The following is a 24,909-nucleotide window of genomic DNA, read 5'->3' on the forward strand; positions in this document are numbered from 1 at the left end:
CTAGGGCAATGTCATCATCCCTACGTCAAAAGCTAAAGTTTGATTTTGGAGAGCATTTGATCATTGTGAAAGGTGAAGAAGGTGTTGGAACGATCAAAGAAAGAGTCATACCAAATATTGGAGTTGGAAACACTCCAGTAAATTGTCTTGTTAATACAATTGAAATCATGTTTCTAACTTCTGGTGGATAAAATGTAGCAATTCTAGAGCCAAAGTTTACAAAAATAAAATGATGACCACAAGGCAAATGTTGAAGCAAGAATATGAAATTGAAAAAAGACTATGGAAACATCTTTAAATATTAACTAAACCAATTGTATGGAACGGTCGTCAAAACATATTTGGGTTGTGTTTTCAACTATCCAAGAAAGATAATGTTAAGGCATTTTTTGGACGTAAAGATAAGAGATTGGTTAATATTGAAGGAAGAGTATCATATGAGTTTAGACTAGTAATTCCTCATATCCATTACACTTTTCCAGAGCCATAATGCATAATGCATCATGAATTAGAAATAGTTCCTGAAGAAGGCATCGAGCTCAAAGAATTCACTAAATTTTTTAAAGATAGATTATCCATCTACATAGCTAATTAAAAGGATCATTAGTTCAACTTTTTTGAATTTGCACTAGGATCACTTGATAATTGGACCAATGAAGTCCTCCCAATGTATGAATGATCTGCTAAACGTAAATCTTCTTTGGTTTGACTCATGGCCAAATAAAGATGTCTTATTGTAAACATGATTATCTTGTTTTTTCTCTAGTAGCCTTTGCTTTGTTGCACTATTTTTTAGAATTAGTTCATTTGATCCCTACAGAAAATCAAAACCAATCTTGAACCTTGAGAACATTGCTGGTTGCAATAAGGACCTCTTAGTAAAAGAGATGAGAAATTAGAACCATTACAAGGGCTTTTAAGAATGTTGGAGGATGAGGGTAAACAAATTAAACCCTATGTAGAAGGTTTGGAAATGGTGAACTTAGGAACAAAACATGCTCTCCACAAGAGGTGAAAATTGGTACTTTGATAAATTCACAAATAAGACAAGAAGTGGTGGAGTTACTACATGATTATAAGGATATATTTACCTAGTCTTTTCAGGATATGCTTTGATTGGATGCAGATATGCTAACCCATTAAATATGAGTGTGGCCCAATTGCAAACCTGTGAAATAGAAGCTTAGAAGAATGCACCCAGAATGGCAGGTGAAAATCAAGGAAGAGGTTAAAAAACAATTTAATGCAGGATTCCTAAAAGTGTGCAACTATTTAGAATAGGTAAGCAACATTGCTCTAGTTCCTAAGAAATATGACAAAGTGAGAATATATGTTGATTATGGGGATATGAATAAGACTAGGCCAAAAGATGATTTTCCTTTACTCCACATTTGACACGCTGATGGACAATGTAGGTGTGTAATGCCTCGGACCCGCCATGCGGGGCCCGGTGCGTTAAGAGACCGACACGCGTCTGTGATACCATTAACGCAGTGGAAAATAATAAAGCAACCTTGAACATAATATACCAGAGTTTTATAATTATACATCATCAAACTCATTTCACACATCCACGTTCTCTTTAACAAAAAACCGAACTAAGATTTAATAATACATAAAAACTAAACAATAACCAGTTAAGTCTCACTCACAAAACTACCATGGTCTAGAGTTATCTAAGTTTGATCTCCTGGATAACTTGAAAAGATTTAACAATTGACGGGGTGAGACACCTCTCAGTAAGGAAGAAATAGTTTATAATAGTGTGTGACTGAAGTGTTTATAATATAATTAAAATATCCATCTAAAGTGTACACACAAATCACAAGTAACCCAGTTGTCATACCCATAAACACACAAGATCAACGTCATTATCATCCATTCGCATATTCTCAACCATCATGATTTTATTGTTAATTTCCGAGAATAAGGAAATCTACCCGCCCATACAAGTAGGTTCCCTCTGCTCTAGTGCTAACACTAGGGCACTCACCTTTCTAAGTAAGCCCTCGGGATATGTATCCAGGTAAAGACACCAAGAATAGGGAAGATCACCCGCCCATACAAGTGGCTTCCCTCTACCCTGGTATCCATCAATAATTACCAGAGTATTCGCCTTCCTCAGCAAGCTCTCAGGTGGAATAATCTATTTTACCCAAAATACTTAATTAATTAAAAGTCATAAAACAACTAACACAATCGCTTCACAAAATTTTCCGCATACACCCATATCATAATCAATCCACATATAATCAAATCACACAACATCATTGTCCACGCGGGATTGGTCCACACAGGACTAATCAAGTCACATAGCATCAATGTCCATATAGAACTTGTCCACATAGGATTAATCAAACCATACAACATCAATATCCAAACAAGACTGGTCCACACAAAACTAATCAAACCATACAGCATCAATGTCCACACAGGACTGGTCTACACAGGACTAATCAAACCATACAGGTTACAAAACAACTACTCCGTTCATAGTAAATAGGTCAATTCCTCCTTATACCACTGCCAATGTTTACCTCCCAATATAAATGTTCATATAACAACCTCCTCATACCACTTCCAACATTATATGACTACTATACCTGGTATGATATAACGACCTCCTCATACCACTGCCAACACTATATCACAATTTACATGAACCCCATCACAAGTCATTCGCAAACCAATCATGCCACACATCCACAATATACAACTTCAATATCACAATCAATCAGTATATTCAACCAGACAGATTTCACAGCCAAACAATATTTGCAGTCTCGATAATTTTTCATTCGACATAAATCACAATCATTTAATTAGCAAAAATGGTTTCAACTACACAAATTTTTCCAATATAATTTATCTACTGAAAACATTATTTTCCATACCAACAAAGTTTAGAAAATTATACCTGTATGTATATAAGAATTCATACTCGAAGCTAGTCATTTATAATTATGAAAAAGCTATTATAAAATATTTCCCTTTACCTAATTCCTAAAAAGCCTCTTAAAATAACCAGTTCTGCACCCGCAAGGTTCCCCGTTCAACGCCCTGATAACCACATCTCCCAAAACTAAACTTCAGTATTTCTTCGCATATAATATTTCCTACAACTAGGGCAAAGCCAAATTTTACATAAAAAGCCTTACCTTAAATCAGGGATGAATTCCTAACTAGTCCCACCGACTATCCACTTCAACAGATTTGTAAAGAACTCTTCCAAGAGTGTTGTGGTGGCCTCAGATTGTCGAAGCAGAGGAAATCCGGCTCGAAATCGAAGAGAGAAGGGAGGATGACTGAATTTCTAGAGAGGGAAAGGGAACATGCAAAATTTTCGCTCTAGAATGAAAAAATTCCACTTTTTATACACAGGGATTCATCGACAAGACACGTCGATTCGTCGACGAGTCCTGTACACAGTTCGTCAACGAGACAGCCAACTCGTTGACGAATTTCAATCTATAAAAACCCCTCTGGGTAATTCCTCATCAATGAGACACGTTACCTCGTCGACGAGCTAACTAGAACATTCGTTGACGAGACCAATCCATTCATCGACGAATGTTTGCTGCCACACCCTTTTCCAACTTATTCCTCCTCCTCTTTTATCTTCTTATAATTTTTAAATTATTTAAAATTTTCCAGGTTGTTACATTCTCCCCCTCTTAAAAAAATTTCATCCCCGGAATTCGTTAGTCACTCATTTACACACCATTAAGCTAATTGCTCATTCACAAATCCTAAGCAATTCTAACATGGGCAACATCCAATCATGCGAAATCAAACAAAATTAACACACATACTAATGTAAACATATTACACATAAGCATATTACCTGGGCCCTTTTTCTTTCCCTCCTCAGGTGTACCCAACATGTAGACGCGCGCTAGGCCTCTGCCGTCGTGAGGCACCAGGTTGTTCCTTCGATTTTGATTCTGATTCGGGGCTAGTGCATTACTCGGTGGTTCCTGACATTCCTGAGCAATGTGACCCTGTTTTCTACACCTGTAGCATATAACACACTTGCCTCAGCATTCCCCCCAATGCCACTGATTACACCTAGGGAAGTGGGGACATGATGAATCATCCTATCATCCCTGATCCTTTCTCTCTAACCCCTGGCCCAAAACATCTCTATCTCCCCTCCACGACTCTTGCCTGACATTTGATTGGGATCGTTAAGACACAGGTCTTTCACTCAAAAGCCTTTGTATCCCTCTGCAGACTCGAATCTACCACCGTAGCTTTCTCCACCAATTTCGTGAATTCCTGAATCTGCAGAAGCGCCATATGCTCATGGATCTTCTGATTTAGGCCCCTCTCAAACCACCTCACCTTCTGATATTCATCTGGAACCACAAAAGGTGCAAAACGGGATAACTCCATAAATTTAGCAGCTTACTGCTAAACAATGAGGTGCCCATGAGTCAAGCTGAAGAATTCTTCCACCTTTGCATTTCTAGTGGTGGCAGGAAAATATCGGTCATAGTAGACCTTCTTGAAACGACCCCAGAACATCGCTATTGGTACCACCCACTGTTCCTTTAACAATTTCATTGCATGCCACCACTGTTCAACTTCTCTGACCAGCTTAAAGGTGGCAAAGAGGACCTTCTGCTCCTCAATACAGTTCAATACTGCCAAAATTTTCTCCATTTCTTACATCCACATCTCAGATTTATTCGGGTTGGTGCCACCCTCAAAGGACGAGGGTTTATGGTGAATTGGTCAATGGTGCAACCCTGGTGCACTGGTGAATAGCCTACTCCTCCAAAATCCTGCCTCATTTCTTCTCTGACCTGGCAAGCTATTCCTCGTAACAGCCAAGATGTGTCAACCTCATCTCCATTGGAAGCTCCCATTTCGCTTTCTCCTCCTTCATCCACACCCTTGCCTCTAAGATCCATCCTTGAATATAAATGTACAACAAAACAATTTAAAAATCTCCACATCTTTATATATATATATATATATATATATATATATATATATCATAATCACATAACATAAAACCGAATTGATATCTATATCCTCAATTAAACATCCACATCAATTTATTCAAAATAATTCCAAGTTTTAGTCCCACAACTCAGAAACATCACCGTCGATGGATTTACCGTGGTTTTTTAAAACCGTCGACTGATTCAGAAAATCACAGAAGTCCATCAAAGGATTTCTGCCTCCAAGTTAGGAAACAACTCAAACTCCTATCAACACCCTAATCTACCCATTCCTACCCTCATTCAATTCAAACCTATACTCTGGTATTAATCCTCCTAAAGTCCGCAAGACTGTTATGCTCTGATACCAACTGTAACACCCTGGACCTGCCACGCGGGGCCCGGTGCGTTAAGAGACCGACACGCGTCTTTGATACCATTAACGCAGCGGAAAATAATAAAGCAACCTTGAACATAATATACCAGAGTTTTATAATTATACATCATCAAACTCATTTCACACATCCACATTCTCTTTAACAAAAAACCGAACTGAGATTTAATAATACATAAAAACTAAAACATAACCAGTTAAGTCTCACTCACAAAACTACCATGGTCTAGAGTTATCTAAGTCTGATCTCCTGGATAACTTGAAAAGATTTAACAATTGACGGGGTGAGACATCTCTCAGTAAGGAAGAAATAGTTTATAATAGTGTGTGGCTGAAGTGTTTATAATATAATTAAAATATCCATCTAAAGTGTACACATAAATCACAAGTAACCCAGTTGTCATACCCATAAACACACAAGATCAACGTCATTATCATCCATTCGCATATTCTCAACCATCATGATTTTATTGTTAATTTCCTAGAATAAGGAAATCTACCTGCCCATACAAGTAGTTTCCCTCTGCTCTAGTGCTAACACCAGGGCACTCACCTTTCTGAGTAAGCTCTCGGGATATGTATCCAGGTAAAGACACCGAGAATGGGGAAGATCACCCACCCATACAAGTGGCTTCCCTCTACCCTGGTATCCATCAATAATTACCAGAGTACTCGCCTTCCTCAGTAAGCTCTCGGGTGGAAAAATCTACTTTACCCAAAATATTTAATTAATTAAAAGTCATAACACAGCTAACACAATCGTTTCACGAAATTTCCTGCATTCACCCATATCATAATCAATCCACACATAATCAAATCACACAACATCATTGTCCACATAGGATTGGTCCACACAAGACTAATGAAGTCACACAACGTCAATATCCACACAGAACTGGTGCACACATGACTAATCAAACCATACAACATTAATGTCCATACAAGATTGGTCCACATAGAACTAATCAAACCATACAACATCATTGTCCACAGAGGACTGGTTCACACAGTGCTAATCAAACCATACAGGTTACAAAACAACTACTCCGTTCATAGTAAATAGGTAAACAACCTCCTCATACCACTGCCAATGTTTACCTCTCAATATAAACGTTCATATATTGACCTCCTCATACCACTGCCAACGTTATATGACGATTATACTAGGTACGATATAATGACCTCCTCATACCATTGCCAACGCTATATCGCAATTTACATGAACCCCATCACAAGTCATTCGTGAACCAATCATGCCAACACATCCACAATACTACAACAGTTCACACAACTTCAATATCCACAATCAAACAGTATATTCAACCATGCAGATTTCATAGCCAAATAATATTTGCAATCTCGATAATTCTTCATTCCACATAAATCACAATCATTTAATTAGCAAAAATGGTTTCAACCACACGAATTTTCCCAATATAATTTATCTACCGAAAACATTATTTTCCATACCAATAAAGTTTAGAAAATTATTTTTGTATGTATATAAGAATTAATACTCGAAGCTAGTCGTTTATAATTATGAAAAAGCTATTATAAAATATTTCCCCTTACCTAATTCCTGAAAAGCCTCCTAAAATAACCAGTCCTGCACCCGCAGGGGTCCCCGTCCAATGCCCTAAAAACCACATCTCCAAGAACTAAACTTCAGTATTTATTCGCATATAATATTTCCTACAACTCGGGTAAAGCCAAATTTTACATAAAAAGCCTTACCTTAAATCTGGAATGAATTCCTAACTAGTCCCACCGACGATCCACTCCCGCAGATTTGTAGAGAACTCTTCCAGGAGTGTTGTGGTGGCCTCTGATTGTCGAACGGGTAGAAATACGGGCTGAAATCGAAGAGAGAAGGGAGGATGGTCGAATTTCTAGAGAGAGAAGGGGAACATGAAAAATTTTTGCACTAGAATGAAAGAATTCCACTTTTTACATACAGGGATTCGTTGATGAGACACGTCGATTCGTCGACAAGTCTTGTACACAGTTCATCGACGAGACAGCCAACTTGTAGATGAATTTCAGTGTATAAAAACCCCTTTCGGTAGTTCCTCATCGATGAGCTAAGTAGAACATTCATTGACGAGACCAATCCAATCATCGACGAATGCTTGCTGCCACACCCTTTTCCAACTTATTCCTCCTCCCCTTTTATCTTCTTATAATTTTTAAAGTATTTTAAATTTTCTGGGTTGTTACATGGTGGAAATAATTTTTTTTCATTCATGGATGATTTCTATGGATATAATCAGATAAAAATTGCGGAAGAGGATAAATCTAAAATCATATTCATTACTTAATGAGGCATATTTAGCTATAAAGTAATGCCTTTGTTGATTCGAATACGCAGTGGAAACACACAACTTGAATCCGAAACAAGTAATGCAAACAACCAACGATGAATATACGAAACAAGAAAACACAATGAGAATAAAGGAAAGCACTAAAATTAAAGACACAAGAATTTACATGGTTTGGTAATGTGCTTATGCCCCCAGGAGCAAGTGATTGATTTTCCCTATCATATTGTAAAGGTTACATCAAGGGTTACAAATATAGTTTATATATCTAACCCTATGCACATAAAAGGCTTAAAATACATCCAAAACACTTCTGTAGCAAATCTTGGAGGAAAACCTCTGAATCCCCCAATCTACTGTTCTTCAAATTCAAAAATATGTAACATGCACTAAACAAAGCCGTTGACGGCTAAATATTGAGAGTTGTTCTTTCTGTAGATTGAAAATGTCAATGGTTTGATATTGAGAGCAAACCGTTGCTCATACCGTCAACCAAATAGTTGACAATTTGATCATGCAACTAGTTTTCTTCTTCTTAGGATCACCATGCTTTCCCAACCCATGCATTCTACTCAATATGGGCCACATCTCCAACAATCTTCACCTTGGCGAATATTCACCCCTTAGGAGAAATATGAAAGCATAACCCGTTGCTCCACTTGGGACAGTAGATTGGGACTGCCTCCAGGCACTAAGCCTCCCGTCTAGTGCCTGGAGGCATTGATCAAGTCCAAGCAATGCTTGAACTTGTCCGTTGTGACAGACTTGGTCAATGTATTCATTCCATTGTCAGACATATGAACCTTATCAAGTAGAAGTTCACCTAAAGCATTCAGTTCCCTAATTGTGTGAAATCGTACATCAATATGCTTTGTTCTCGCAGGATACCCCTAATTCTTCACTAAATAGATGGCACTATGATTATCACACTACAACTGAACTCCACCTTGCTAGACAACCAGCTCCTTGACCAATCTCGTAAGCTACAATGCTTCCTTTGTAGCCTTATCCACTACCATGTACTTCGATTCAATAGCAAATAAAGCAACAAGCGACTGCATTATAGACCTCCAATAAATAGATCATCCCACAAAGGTGAATACATACCCTGTGGTAGACCTCCTGTCATCCAAGTATCCTGCGTAGTCAGCATCCACATATCCTACCACTAATGGATCACTTTGTTGTCTATTGAACATAATGCCATATCCGGTTGTACCTCTCAAGTACTTGAGAATCTAGTTGACTATATCCCAATGATGCCGACTAGGATTTAAAAAGAACTTGCTCACCACATTGACAGCATGTGTCAGGTCCGGCCTTATACATACCATAGAATAAATCAGACACTCCACTGCACTGGCATTGGAGACCTTCGACATGTCACAAACCTCATCGTACATCTTTGGGCACTAGGTGGTAGACAACTTAAAATGACTCACTAACGGTGTACTCACCAGTTTAGCATTAGTCATGCTAAACCTTTCCAACACCTTATCCACATAACTGTCCTGAGATAACCACAATCTCCTTGCAATTCTGCCCCTATGAATCTCCATGCCAAGAATCCTCTTGATTGTTCTAAAGACTTTCATGTCAAACTTTTTACCTAAAAGAGTCTTCAACTGATTCACCTCAGTCATGTATTTCGCAGCAATTAGCATGACGTCAACATAGAGTGATAGAATTATGAGAGAACCATCGTCAAGACTCCTCACATAGATGCAAAAATCATACTTACACCTCCTATAACTGATAGGGATCATATAGGTGTCAAACTATGTGTACCACCGCCTCAAATACTACTTCTGCCCGTTAAGTGACTTCTTCAATTTACAAACCAAGTGCTCATGTCTAGGTTAGAAAAACCCTTCTAGTCGTGTCATGTAAATCAACTCCTCTAAATCACCATAGAGGAACACCGTATTTACGTCCATCTGCTCCATATATATATATATATATATATATATATATATATATCTTATTGCACCACCAATCCCAACACTACCCTGATGGAAGTGTGCCTGACCACAGGGGAAAATATCTCATCATAACAAACTCCCTTCCTTTGCGAGTATCCCTTTGCTACCAATTGAGCATTGAAATTATTTATTTTCTTTTCTAAAATTGCTTCTTCCTTCCTTACACCCACTTGCATCCAATCGACCTCTTCCCAGTTGGAAGCTCCACCAAGTCCTATGTCTGGTTCTTATGCAGTGACTCCATCTCCTCCACCATAGTTCCTATCTAACTATCTTTCTCTTGGCTGTACACTGCCTCTTGAAAGGTAGCAGGATCCCCGCTGCTAGTGATAAGTGCATAAGACACTAGATTGTCAAATTCGTACCTAGGGGATGGCCTAACAATGCATCTAGGTCTATCTATAGCTATACTATGATGTTGCTGGTCTCTTATGCTAGAGCCCCCTGCACTATCATCTCTACCTTGAGTCTCCAACTCCACCTACACCACTTGTTGATCTCTTGAGCTAGAACTCCTTGCATTTTTGCCCTAAGTCTCTAACTCCACCTACACAACATGCTCATTGTTACTGCAATTTTCTTGTGCCTGTTTCTTTCTTCTTCTTGAGTATGCCACAACATGGATTTCTCATAGAAAACCACATCTTTACTGATCAACACACTGTTTGCCACCATATCCTATAGCTTGAACTTTTTCACTCCTTTCTGATATCCCAAAAAGATGCACAGTCTAAACTTCGCCTCAAGCTTTGATCTCTCCTCACCAAGAATGTGTGCATAGGCTGGACACCCAAATACTCTCAATTTGGAGTAGTCTACCTCGTTACCTGTCCACACCTCCTCAATAAATTTCCCATCTTGTGATGTCCTTGGTGATTTGTTAACCAAGAAACAAGTCATACTCACCGCCTCAGCTCAGAAATTCATAACGAGTCCACCATTCAACTTGAGACACTAAGCCCTTTTAGCTGGGGTTTGGTTCATCTTTTTCACCACTCAATTTTGTTGTGGAGTCTTGCGTGTTGTAAAATGTCTTCTTATGCCATGTTGCTCGCAAAACTCTTTGAAACTCAAGTTTGTGTACTCAGTGTCATTGTTTGACCTAAGGCAATTAATCTTTCTATCGGTCTGGTTTTCCACCTTAGCTTTCCAAAATTTAAACTTGGAAAACGTCTCCAACTTATGTCGTGTGAAGTACACCCAAACCTTTCATGAGTAGTCATCGATGAAACTCAAGTAATACATATGTCCCCCTCGTGATGCTACTCTCACTGGCCCCCAAACGTCCAAATGAATGTAGTCCAGTATTCCCTCTGTCTTGTGCATGGTTGTCATGAACTAAACCCTATTATGCTTCCTAAGCACACAATACTTGCAAAAATCCAACTTACATGATTTGAACCCCTTCAAAAGATTTCCCCTATGAAGTTCTTTCATTCTATGCTCACCCATATGCCCTAGCTGCATATTCCACAAAACAGTACTGTCAGACTCCGACTCTACGACTACAGCTCCATTTATAGACTTAGCACCTAGTAGGGTATAGATGTTCCCCGGTACTCTCAGCCTTTTCATCACAATCATAACACCCTTGCTCACCTTCATTACCCGGTCTTCAGACTTGTAACTAAACCCGTTACAATCTAAGGTGCCTAACGATATCAAATTCTTCCTCAACTCTAGTATTTGCCTAACATCGCATAACGTCCTCACTACACCATCATACATCTTAATTCTGACATTTGCTATCCCAACAAATTTGCAAGCAATAGTGTTTCCCATCAAAACGGAACCAGAACTCACCTATCTGCAAGTAATGAACCAGTTTTTGTTAGGCGTCATATGGTAAAAGCACGTCAAGTCTAAGATCCAAGAATCCGTGAACTCATTTGACCCAGATGAAAATGAGAGCATATTTGTAATGACCTGAAGAATAATGGTATTTAAATAATAAAGAGGGAGGGAAATGAAAATAGAAACAGAATGAGGCAGTAGACGTCGTCAACGAGCGCAAAGCGTTCTTCGACGACATTGCACTTTGGGATTAATAACTGAGGAATTTAATCAAGGACTCATTGACGAATACAGGGGATTCATCAATGAGGATAACACAGGGTCTCATCGACGAGGGTATGTATCGTCGATGAGAAAATACTGAGAGAATTTTTGGGCGACTCTGAATTTCGTCGACGAAGGGGAGAGTTTGTCGATGAATTTCCTGTTGACCTTGTCGATGAGGTGACGTGGCTCATCGATGAAACCCAGTGTATAAATAGGGCCAACTTTCATTTTTGGTCGAAATATTGCGCAAATATTTCTCTCTCTCTCTCTCTCTCTCTCTCTCTCTCTCTCTCTCTCTCTCTCTCTTTTTCTCTCTCTCCTTTACTCCCCTCTTGCCTTCTCTCTACGATCTCGAGCCAGATTCTCGTCGGTTCAATGATCTAAAGCCATCACGATGCTCTTGGAGAAGTTCTCTCCAAGTTTACCGAGGGAGATCGTCGGTGGGGCTGAATCAGAAACCATCCCAAATCCAGAGTAAGACTTTCTACTCAGTATTTGGTTTCTTGATAGTTATAGAAAGTGTAGTATGCGTAGAAATACTGAACTTTAGTTATGGGGAATCTTGTTTTCAGAGTGTTGAATGGGGAACCTTGCGGGTGTGGGGCTATTTGTTTTAGGGGCTTTTTAGGACTCAGGTAAGAGGATTAACTAAGCTAGTATTTTATGGAAAGTATGCATAATATTATAGCATTTGATTTCAGGGAAATAAATATATTTATATATGATTTATATTTGGGAAATATTGCTGAAAATGATGGTATGTTAAATAAACGAAAAACCTGTTTTGTGTGGCATGAGCAGAAATTGTTATGAAATATTGTTTTCTGCGAATGTGTTAATGATATGAATTTTTTAATGGAAAACCGGTGTACAGGCCGTTATTTTTTATATGTATATGATTTACCAGCATGCGGGCTGAGCTATGGATATGATTGCTAGTGTACAAGACGAGCTATGGATATGATTTGTCGGCGTACAAGCCAAGTTATGGTAAAATGTGAAATACCGGCGTACGGGCCAATGAGTTTCATGATTCATGTATATATGCAAAATGATAGGATTGATTTGATAATTAATGGTATGAAATATCCATGTATCACAGTTTCAGTATATATTATATGATATCAAAACCAAGTTGGCTTAGTCTAGGCTAGCACTTGCACGGTACTGTTGCTATGTGTCCATGGTCATCATGATCATGATATCTGTGTTAACGCCACTGTATGGAGTGGTGTGAGATCGGATGGTTGATATGGCTATGTGTCCATGGTCATCATGATCATGATATTTGTGTTAACGCCACTGTACGGAGTGGTGTGAGATTGGATGGTCGATGTGGTTTTAAGAAGTGTGTGAGCGCCCGTGGTGTACAGACCAGGTCTGGAAGACCCATCGGATTTACAAACTGTACTTTTGACTTGGTAGTGGTTAGCCAACCATTGTCAGGTCCCGCCTTCGGGCCACACAACCCAGTCATGTGGGGGTAATACATGACAACAGCCAGCTAACCTACCAAGATTGTTTTCGTACTATTATTTATATAAGATGAATTATGCTATGGAAACCATTATGTTCTGTCATGTTATGATTATACATGTTTCCCGAAAATATATATACAGTTTTACTAGTTATATTTATGAACATATATATATATATATATATATATATATCTCACAAAAATGCTCATGTTGCCACACACTAGTGTTAGTTTATTTCCCTTACTGAGAGGCGTCTCACCCCGAATTTCATAAACATTTCAGGAGCCCCTGATAGGAGAGCGGGTAAAGCACCGCTGATCTAGTACTATTGATTTGCCCTTCCAGAAGGGTAAGTATTTTGATAAGGTTGGATGTATTTTGTGGGATGGCCATTAGATATCTTTTGGGTTGTGTACTGTGTGTATATAAATACAGTGGTTGTAGTAACTCTGGTATTGTGATGTATGGTATAATGAGATGTATATGATTGTATGTTTCCTCCTGCTTAAGCTTCTGTTATATGTTTTGAAATATCCCTGGTACCCATGGGTCCAGGTGGATTATGATTTGCTGAGCTTGTGATATTGTATTTATACTATGGAAAGAGATAGAAAAAAAATGTGAAAATTAAGCAGGTCGTTACAATATCACCATCACCGCTTCTAGAGTCTCCTTCTTCCACATTCGCCGTGTTTGATGACTCTTCTTTGTTTTCAGCATTCCCATTCTTCCTCTTCGAAAAATCAAGTTTTGTGTGCCCTTTTTTTCCCGCACTTAAAACACCGCACATCCTTCCTCTTCCAAGAATTGGACCGAGCCCTATTGTTACTTGGCCTACCTCAGAAATTGCTCCTCCCATGATCCTGGTTCCCCTTCATCACAAGCCCTCCACCTTGAGTATTTTCATCCCTAACCTTCTTCCTTTACTGGAAACTCAATAGAGCACTCATGATATCCTCCAACTCTAGAGTCTCTTTCCCCCATGTAAGAGTCATAACTAGATTCTTATATATAGGAGACATAGGTAGGGAATTCAGTAGTATCAATGCTTTGTCTTCATCCTCAAACTTCACATCAACTCGCTTCAAATCACTCATAATTTGATTAAATGCATTGATGTGTTGATTTAGGTTCAAACCCTCTGCCATCTTAAGCCCATAGAATCTTTTCTTAAGATACAACTTGTTTGATAAAGACTTGGACATGTACTGACTCTCTATTTTTAGCCAAATTGCCATCGGCGATTCCTCATTTATGACATGATACATCACGTCATCTTTCAGACACATCCTGGTAGTAGCCACAAATTTCGCTTCCAACTCCTTCCAACTCATGTCATCCATGCCCTCTAGTTGTTTTTCGTATAGTGCCTTCACCACTCCTTGCTGCACCAACACGTCCTTAAATTTTTCATTCCACTGAACTTCACTGAAGAAATCCCAACCATTACAACTAATAGTTCCGATACCAATTGTTGATTCAAATGTGCAACAGAAACAAACAACTTGAATCCAAAATAAGTAATGCAAGCAACCAACAATGAATATACAAAACAAGTAATCATAATGAGAATAAAAAGAAAGCAATAAACTTAAAGACACAAGAATTTACGTGGTTTGGCAATGTGCCTACGTCGACAGGAGCAAGTGGCTGATTTTCACTATCAGATTGTAAAGCTTACATCAAGGGTTACAAATATAGTTTATATATCTAACCCTATGCACACAAAAGGCTTAGAATACATCTAAAACACTTCTGTAGAAAATTATGGATGAAAAACCTCTGAATCCCCCAATCTACTTATCTCCAAATTCAAAAATTTGTAACCTGCACTGAACAAAATCATAGATGGTTTCAGGCAAACCGTCAATGGTTAAATACCAAGAGCTATTCCTGCTGCTGACTAAAACTATCAAAGATTTCATGATAACTGTCAACTGTTTGATACTGAGAGCAAACCATCTGTTAATTCCAGTGTAATCCCAAAAGGGGGGGTGAATTGGGTATTTTAAAATTTAAATCCTTAAGTCCCAATTTTGAAAACTTACAATTACCCAATTACAAGCTACTTGACAATTAGCTAAGTGTTTCACAATTTATTAATTTAATATGTAACTTTATCAAGCAAACAATAATACCTAATTACTCACAAACATAACAAGTGTTTAACACATACACAATAAACAAATAATTTAAGTGCAAGTGGAAATTAAAAGAGTTTAGGGAAAGAGAGATGCAAACATGATTTTACGAGGTTTGGCCTACCCCGACCTATGTCCTCACCTTGAGCAACCCACTCAAGGATTCTACTAATCATGCTCCTTTAATTGGGATGGAACTTCCCGTTATAGTCTGCTGCTTACAAGAGACGTAACTTCCTCCCCACCCCGGTTCACAACCTGAACCGTTAATACAACAATAAAGTTACAACTTTCTGAAAAAACTCAAATGCTTCTACACAAGCTAGTGAGTACAATTGAATCCTAATACATACTCAGATGATATAACATGAAGCTCAGTTGAGTGTATGTAATATGATAAATGAAACCTTTTGCAATAAACGATGAATGATCATTGTATAAAATATGTAGGTCAAATATGTTCCAATGATCTATTCAACAATATGATATTTACAAATAAAGAATATATATAATATGTTCTCCAAATATCTAAACCTTATTTAATATTTTTCAGAAAATATTTCTCAAGACTATGTATTTAGGAGCTCTTAGAATTTGCTATTAAATAGTTTTTGCAAGAACAAAATATCAAATCTTTGAATGAAAATATAGCTTTGAATATCTCAAAGATTTTAGGCCTAGAAAGCTTTTCTCAAGTATTTTTTAATCAATGAATATAAAATACAAAGTTAGGCTTTTTGCTTCCAAGAATTTTATTAATTAAAATGAGTATGGGAGAAGAGAAACTAGGATTCGAATGCTCCAAATACTTTGATTGCCAAACCTCAATACCCACGTTGTTTGCAAAATATGTGTGTGAACGCCTTTGGATCTTGAAAATCAATGTAGCAAATGCCCAAACTTGATGTGAATGGTTTGGAGTGCAGGCAAAAGTTTAGCAATATGTTCAAGGCTCTCAAAGGTATGCAATTAAAAAGTGATGGACTAGGGTTTAGAAGTTATATTTATAAGTGTTCTCGCCATCTAGGAGAATTTTGGCCATTGGATCATTCAAAACAAATGATTTCCGCCTGTGTCCACGCTGGAGCATCGTTCAGCGTGTCGTACTCATCGACGAGTGCACACGTTCATCGACAAGTGTTCAACGCTCGTTCGTCGACATGGACATGATTTCGTCGATGGGTGACTATCTGAGAATTTTTAGCTCTCGGTATTTTCTCATCGACACTAGTAGAGCATTCATCGTCGAGGGGCCTTAAGTCATTCGTCGATGAAGCCAAGAGCTTTGTCGACGAATTGCCTGTTATTCAACCCGATTCAACCTAGGTCAATGCATATGAAAATGTCAAGAAAAAAATGCATCCTAAGGTCAATCTATATGTCATTTTGAGCTTCCAACTATATCATATAAGATATGCAATTACAATCAAATCTAAAATACCCATTACTCGAAAATCTTGATTTTGCTCTTCTAGTTCCATGGAGTGTGCTAGGTTGTATACACTTTAAGTTCCTCATGGCTTCCATGACTTCCTTATCTTTTGTGCATGCTAAGTAATGATCATGCTCACAATCTCAATGCACGGGTAAGATACTATGTGATTTGTCATTATCAAAACAGAATTGGACTTATAGAGTCAACACCATCGCTCATACCGTCGACCAAATAGTCGACAGTTTGATCCTACAACTAGCTTCCTTATTCATTGCATCACTATGCTTTCCCAGTGCATGCGTTCTACTCAATATAAGCCACATATCCAACAACCTATTGGGTTGAAGAATGTTGGACCAACATATTAGAGAACCATGGTAAAATTATTCCACAACATGATGCATAAGGAGAATAAAGTATATATGGATGATATCATTACCAAGTCTAATATTGATAAAGAACATCCTCATGTTTTGAAAAAGTTATTTGAAAGATAAAGAAAATACAAGTTCAAATTGAGTCAGCTAACTGCATCTTTAAGACAACATCTAGAAAATTGTTGGGATTTGTTGTGAGCCAAAGAGGGACTGAGGTGGATCCAACTAAATTCTCAGCCATAGAGAAGCTGGAACCTCCTTCCACTTAGAAGCAAGTATGAGGATTCTTAGGAAGATTGAATTATATTGCTCGATTCATATCTTGGCTAATTGCAACATGTGAACCAATTTTCAGACTTTTGAAAAAAAGATAATCCTTATATGAGGAATGGTAAACATTAACAAAATTTTGACTAGATTAAAGAGTATCTAAAGAATCCACCAGTGTTAATGCCACCGCTTCCTAGGAAAACCTTTATTATGTACTTAACAATGTTGGAGGAGTATATAGGATGCAAGTTAAGTTAGAAAGACAAGATAGAAGGAAAAGGAAAAGAAATTTATTATCTCAACAATAAATTTAACCAGTGTGAGTCTAGATATTCAGTTGTGAAAAGAATATGTTGTGCTCTTGCTTAAGCAGCTTACAAATTGAGACAATACATGTTGTATCATATAATTTATTTGACATATGGATGGATCTATTGAAATACCTCTTTGAGAAACTAGCATTATTAGGAAGGATAACTCATTGGAGTATGTTGTTATCAGAGTATAACATTGTGTACAAGTTATCCAAAAATCAAGTGGCAAGTGGCAGTTGACCATTTAGTCGATCTTACAATGGATGAGAAAGGAGCAGCTAACTTGAACTTTCTTGATAAAGATGTCTTAGTTATATAAGAAGAAGAATGTAGATGGAAAATGTACTTTGATGGTATAGAAAATACCTATAGATGTGGAATAGGGTCAATGTTGATATCACCTTAAGGGGAAAATTTTCCTACTGTTGTAAAGTTAGCTTTTTTATGTACCTATGAGGTTATCAAATATGAAGCTTGTAAGTTGGATTGATAGCTACATAGGAAAATAGGAATTTGAAATCTTGAAGTATATGAGGATTCAATTCTCATTATATGTCAAGTTGTTGGGGAATAGAAAACAAAACATCAGAAGTTGATTCCTTATCAAAAGTTCGTAGAGAAGCTTGTTTAGTAATCAAATTCATATCTTTTAAACATCTTCCAAGAATAGAGAACAATTTTTTTGGCACATTAGCTACTTTGGCTTCTACAATCAGAATTATTGATGAAGAAAAAAAATTCAACCATTGAGTGTGGATATACAAAATTATCCAACTCTTTGTATGGTTATTGGAGAAGAAGTAGATGGGAAGCCATGACATCATGACATAAAGCAATATTTGTAGAATCAACAATATCCTTCAAATGCATTAGATAATGACAAAAGAACCATCTGAAGACTAGTAATAGGATACTATCTCATTGGAAATACTTTATATAAAAGAAGTTTAAACATGAATTTATTAAGATGGGTTGATGCTAAAAATGCAGCTTATATTCCTTGGTGTATGGAATGGATGTTGAGTTATCAATAGAGATGGAAATTCTATCTCTTACAGCTCTCATCGAATCTAAATTGAAAAAAGTTAAATGGGTACAAAAATAGGAAATACTACTTGAATTTCATCAATAAGAAAAGGTTGAAGGCAATACACCATGGTTAGTTATATCGATCGAGGATTGCTAGAGCCTACAATAAAAAGGTTCATCCTTAGAATTTTAACAAAGGATATTTGTTGTTGAAAAAGATTTTAGCTAACAGAAATTATCCTAGAGGAAAATTTACTTCAAACTATGAAGGACCCTATGTAGTGAAGAGGGGTTTCATAGGAGGAGTTGTAATCTTAGCTGACATAGATAATAAAGAGTTCACACAACCTTTCAATTCTGATGTAGTCAAGAAATTTTAACCTTAAGTTTTGTCTTGTACTATAAGCTTTGCATTTCAAAGTGATGTAATGACCTTTTGATATCCAATAAAGTTTAAAGTTTTTTTTTTATTTCAATTAAGAATTTCATGGTTTGGTTTGTGACTTAACATTTTAGAAACAAATAAATAATATAAAAAATATGAAAAAAAAAAAAGACATCAGATCTTTCATCTCCCAAGTCATTTCAAAGCTATTGTTGGACTTGATCCCTTGATAAGGGTACAAAGGTAAACTATCAAATGAAATGATAAATTCAGCCCAAACAGTCACAAATCCAAATTTTCCATGAGACTAAAACTTGCTACTTTGATTGAAATACAAATTTTTAAAGTCAATCAAGATTTGGGTTGATTACTCTTTTAAAATGCCAAGTTACTTGAAACAAGGCCAGATTTCTAACTAGGGCAATTTTAAAAGGAGGGTTATTGTTCTCAAAAGTTATTATATGGTGTTCAGATTTCTTATCACTAATTCATAAGGGAATAGTGAAGTGTTATCAAAGCAATTAATAATGGTCTCGTTTAAACCTTGTTCTTACTTAATTCCCAATGACCCCTGACCTTCTAGTTCGTTCTCAAATAGAAGTCTAGAATATTTGAAAATGTTCAACAAACCATTTTGAAAAATAAGGTGTAGTCTCATGAGGGGGGTGAATAGGGTTTTAATAATTTCTTTGAACTCTTTTTATAGATTATTTTCCCAACTTATTGTATGTTTAACAATCACACAAGGATGGTTTGAATTTCAATTACAATATCAATTGAGAATCAAATTCACTTTTAATTTTTTATGAAAGAGTATATCAATTTGATCTTGCAGTAATTTAAATTAACACCCAATCAATAAGCCAACACAATCCACGAGTTAATCTTTTAAACAATGTATGAATTGCAGTAGTGCTTCCAAGATTCAACTTTTAAATATGTCAACCCACTTTGAATATTAATAAGCTTTGAGTGTTAATTAATCAATGTACTCTCTTACGATTTTTGCAATATGTATTGATCAACCAACGTACTCCTTTTCGCTTTATGCAATTCCCAAAAACAAATTAATTTTCAAGAATACACAACCACACAGTTTATAGATTTGTAGAAAATTAAAGAGTAGGAAGAGAGGGAGACTGCGTTTTTACGAGATTTGGCTATACCCGCCTACGTCCTCGCCCTAGGCAACACACCTAAGGATTCCACTATACCACTCCTTTACGGGCAGAGCAAACCTTTACAACACTCCTTCAATTAGATAAAGCCCTCCTCTCCAAGCGATATCCCATGCTCAGTAAACCAACGATTCAATAGCCCTGTACCATTAAGAAAACAAGAAACTTTCTTGCGTACAAGAATCACTCTCAAAAAGAGCAGATTAGCACAAGTTATAGCACAACTAAAAATACTTAAATTTAAATATAAATGAAGAATAGAATTGAAGCTCAAAGAATATGTCACCGGGATCTTTCTTTGGATTGATCAAACTCAAAATTTATGCTCAAAGATTGGTGAAAAATAACTCAACAAGTCTCATAAAAACTCCAGTAAGTAAGTGAGTAAGAAGGCTTTTGGAAGAGTATGAGAATTATAAGCTTGATTGTTGTTTTTAATTCTTGGTATGATTTGATTTGTGAAAACATGTATTTATAGAGTTAAAAAGTCATATTTTTGTGTTGCCCAAGTTACTTTTAAACGCTGTTTTAAAATAGCCGTTATGAGGTTCAAGCGCCTGGACTCATCGGGGTCAGTCGCCTGGACTTTGAAATTCATCGTAATATCAAGGTCAGAACAGGGTCAGGCACCTAGACTCATAGGGGTTAGTTGTTTGGGCCTATACTGTCTTCCTAATTTCAATTCAGCATAAATGTCGGTCGTCTGACCAATCAAGGGTCAGTCGCCTGGGCAAATAAAAACCTGTTTTTATAACTTGTTTCCAAAAACTGTTTTTATAACTTGTTTTTGATACTTTTGAAAGTATTTTCCAAGGTTTTCAAAATATGGTCTCTTAGTCCATGGTAAACCCTAATAGCTTCAAAGCATTCATATTGATTTTAATTGAAGTACTTACACAAGACTTCCTTAAGATTTTAAAACTTTCTAAACTTGAAGTCTTCATATATATCTTGCTTTGATTCCATCATGTCCTTAAGTTTCAATATTTTTTACGCTTTAATAAGGTTTTTTTGTCTTTGACTTTTTGAGCTTTCTTTTGATCACTTGGCTTTGCAATGCAATCTTTCATAACACTTGTGATCTTGGACTCTTATGCTTGAACTTGAACTTATAATGCTTGAACTTTTGAACTTCATATGTTTGATTTTGTGAAACATAATCACTTAAACCACAACATGTTAAATTACCTTGATTTGTTATCATCAAAATAAGATTTGAAATCCATGTTAGGCCAACACATTTATTAATGGTGAAATTTCATAATGTATGACAACAATGAAGCAAATAAGACGAATTCATAGAGGGATTTGTTAACTTCAATCCAACTAAGTAATGATTGAGACAAGTGGATTAACTAAATTTATACATTTTTGTGTGGAGTTTGAATAAAAATAATAATATCTCTATCTTTTTTCTAACATTTTATACTAAAATGTTAGTAAAAAAAGGAGTATTTGTCAATAGTTATTTTTTGACCAAACAATCTCTTAACCTAGTTGAATAATTCAAAAAAAAAATTGAGCAAAAACAAAAATAATAAATTTTGTATGGGGCAGTCAATTGACCACTTTATGGTGGTTAACCAATCCCTATGCTCTGTTTTTTCGAGCATGCGCAAAGTATTTTTGGCACCATCCCACTAACGCGGTCGACTGGTCCCAATGAGCAATCAATCAGTTCAGTTGATTTTTAAATTTTAAATTCTTTTGATATGATTGGTTGATAAGTCTAGGCTTGCCAAGTGTCTGGGTCATTGCCACGCGTTAGGCAATGAACCAGGTTGTTGATTAAATGAAAATTCCTACTTTGGGGTATTTGAGAATCATCATTCTGTCAATCGTTTCTTTGGGATCTTTGGATGTGTGTGTGTGATTTTGAATGCATCGCCCACTAGAAACGCAAGTCCTCATGTATTTAGGTCAATCCCATCACCCTCCTTTTTTAATTTCCAAGTTTTTATTAGGATTATGTATACATGAGTATGTTCTTGTGTTATCTTCATACAACATGATGTTTCTTTGTATGTTTTCATCCATTTTTGTTGTTCTAATGTCTTTGAAGTAGTTTGTGTGCATATTGAAGAACTATATTTGGTTTTTGCATCATACTATTCAAAAAATGCGTTTTTGATAAAAATAAATAAATAAATAACTTTCAATGCATTTATCTCCTTTTTCTCACGTATCATGCTAGTTTTTTCAATTGGCACGTCATCTTGGATAGGAGTAGATAAGATCCATGTGTAGGATTTGTCAAATTGCATAAAAATTTTGAATAAATATGAAAAATGATAGTTGACTAGTCTCATGGCATGATGGACTACCCCCAATTCTTTACAGATGGCAACCATTCTCTAGGGTGTGGTCAACCCCCCAATCCAGATGTTATTTAGCAACCCTTTTCTATGGATTTTTCTTAGATTTTTGAGTCTTTGATTAGCCTAAACACTCACGAAAGTATATGGACGAGTTTGTCTGCAATTGATTTGATACGATTTAATGCTTTTCTCTATAAAAATTTTTTTAAAAAAAAATGCCATTTTTAAAATAAAATTCTAGAATGAATGTCCATGATGTGAATTTTGGGCATTTTCTAGAAGTTTTCTAACTCATTTTTCAAGGGATTTCAAGGTTGGTTTGTGGTTCTTCTACCAAAAAATCAATTCTCAAGTTAATTTATAAAATATGTCATTTTCAAAGTAATCACCTATGATGTGTCTTAAGGGAAGAAAAATGTCACTTTTTTCTAAATTTAACAAATTTCAAGGCTCTACTTTTGCAAAGAATTTTTTGAAAAATCAATGTTTTTTAAAATATGGATTTTTCACTTCAAGGTTTCAAGTTTTTTCAAAATGTCCAAAATATTTTTGGTCAAAAATTGAAAATATTTTGGGGAACTACAAATGACTAGATTCCTCTTCAGATGTTATGTAGGCAATCTATTTTGTAGATCCAACCATAACAAAAAAAATTAAATAAGTAAATAATTCTTTTCTTTTTTATTTTGTGTTTAATTTTTATTGATTTGGAAAAAAAAAATTAGAGTAGTAAAGTCTTTATAAGGTTGAGTCATATGCATAAAGCTTCTGAAAGTATTTTCAAAGGGGTTGTAGGTAAAATAATATTTCTAAAAAAATATAAACAAGGGTGGTAACCTATTGCACGCAATTGACCACCCTTTAGGGGTTGGTAAATTGACCTTGTTTGCAAGAAAGGTACGTCAACTGGTCCCTACAGGGAGACACACAAACATACATATGAGAAAAGAACGATAACCACTCATAGAATGGGTGTTTAAAGGTGTTAATTGTTGGTTTTTTGTTTATCCCATATGGGTAAAAAAGTTGTTTTGAACTTTTTTTATTTTTCCCACATTGGTGAGAAGTGTTTTTTGGACTTGAAGTTGAAGCTATATAAAGAGCTCAACTCTCCAATTGTAAAACACACCTCAAAGTTGTATTTTTTCAAGAAGTAGTAGATTGATCGTCGGTGCCTGAGGACGTAGGTAACTCTGTGTCGAACCTCGTTAAATTATTGTCTTGTTCTTTTTACTATATTTTATTATTAGTTTTTGCATTGTTTTATTTTTTTTATATATTCAATAACATTAGTTGTAGTATTGGTGTTTGGCACAAGTGGGGTGCCCGACACAACATTAATATCTCAATTTCACTTGAAAGGAATTAAGTGATTACCTTCCTTATGCACAATTGTACTCCCAAACTGTTGACCTGATTGGTCATATCCCGTTTTGATAATGACAAATACACTTGGTACTGATGTTTCTACACATTGAATTGAAAAGAATGTTATATCATGATGACGTATTGATGACCTCACAAAAGATTGGAGAATATTGTGCTTTACTTGTACTTTTATTTGTATATTCTTCATTCTAAGTTGTAATTCATAATTGAACTATAACGTTATATGATCTGTAATAATTTGCATCGTGCATGATAGGACTATATGCTCAGATGGCCTTAGTTTGACCTTAGGTTCCTACACTTAGTGCACAAGAACCCACTATAGTTCACATGTAATCAGGGGTAAAATTAAAATCAAGTAATGGACTTTAGGTAAAAATCATAAGGACTTTGAGAAACCGAACCTGATAAGTCAAATTGCCTCAGTCAATCGAACCACTAACTAGTCAAAAAGTTGACATGGTTTCGGGCGACCGAACTCAAATGACTTAAGTGTCCACGGTTGACCGAACTTGTACTATGTACTTTTCCATCGTCCCTGGGCACCCGAACTTATAGTTCATTTTATCATTGGGCGACCGAACTTGGACGTTTGGTAAGCTGAACTCTGGTTCAGACGACCGAACCGCAGACAGAATGGAAAATCGCTTTGGTCAGCAAACCGAACCCTCATACAAGCACCCGAAATTCAAATTTACCTTTTTCTGTTGTGTCCGTTCGGGCAACCGAACCTATGACTCAATCGACCAAAACTCTCGGGTTGGCCAAATTTTTACCACAATAATTAGGGTTAAACATAGTTAATTTCTTAAACACATTTAAAACTTTTTTAATAATTCCCTGTATGTCCCAAACGGTTATAATTTTGGCATCCTCTATATATATGGGAAA

This window comes from Malania oleifera, chromosome 9, assembly GCF_029873635.1.
Source record: "Malania oleifera isolate guangnan ecotype guangnan chromosome 9, ASM2987363v1, whole genome shotgun sequence".
NCBI lineage: Eukaryota > Viridiplantae > Streptophyta > Magnoliopsida > Santalales > Ximeniaceae > Malania > Malania oleifera.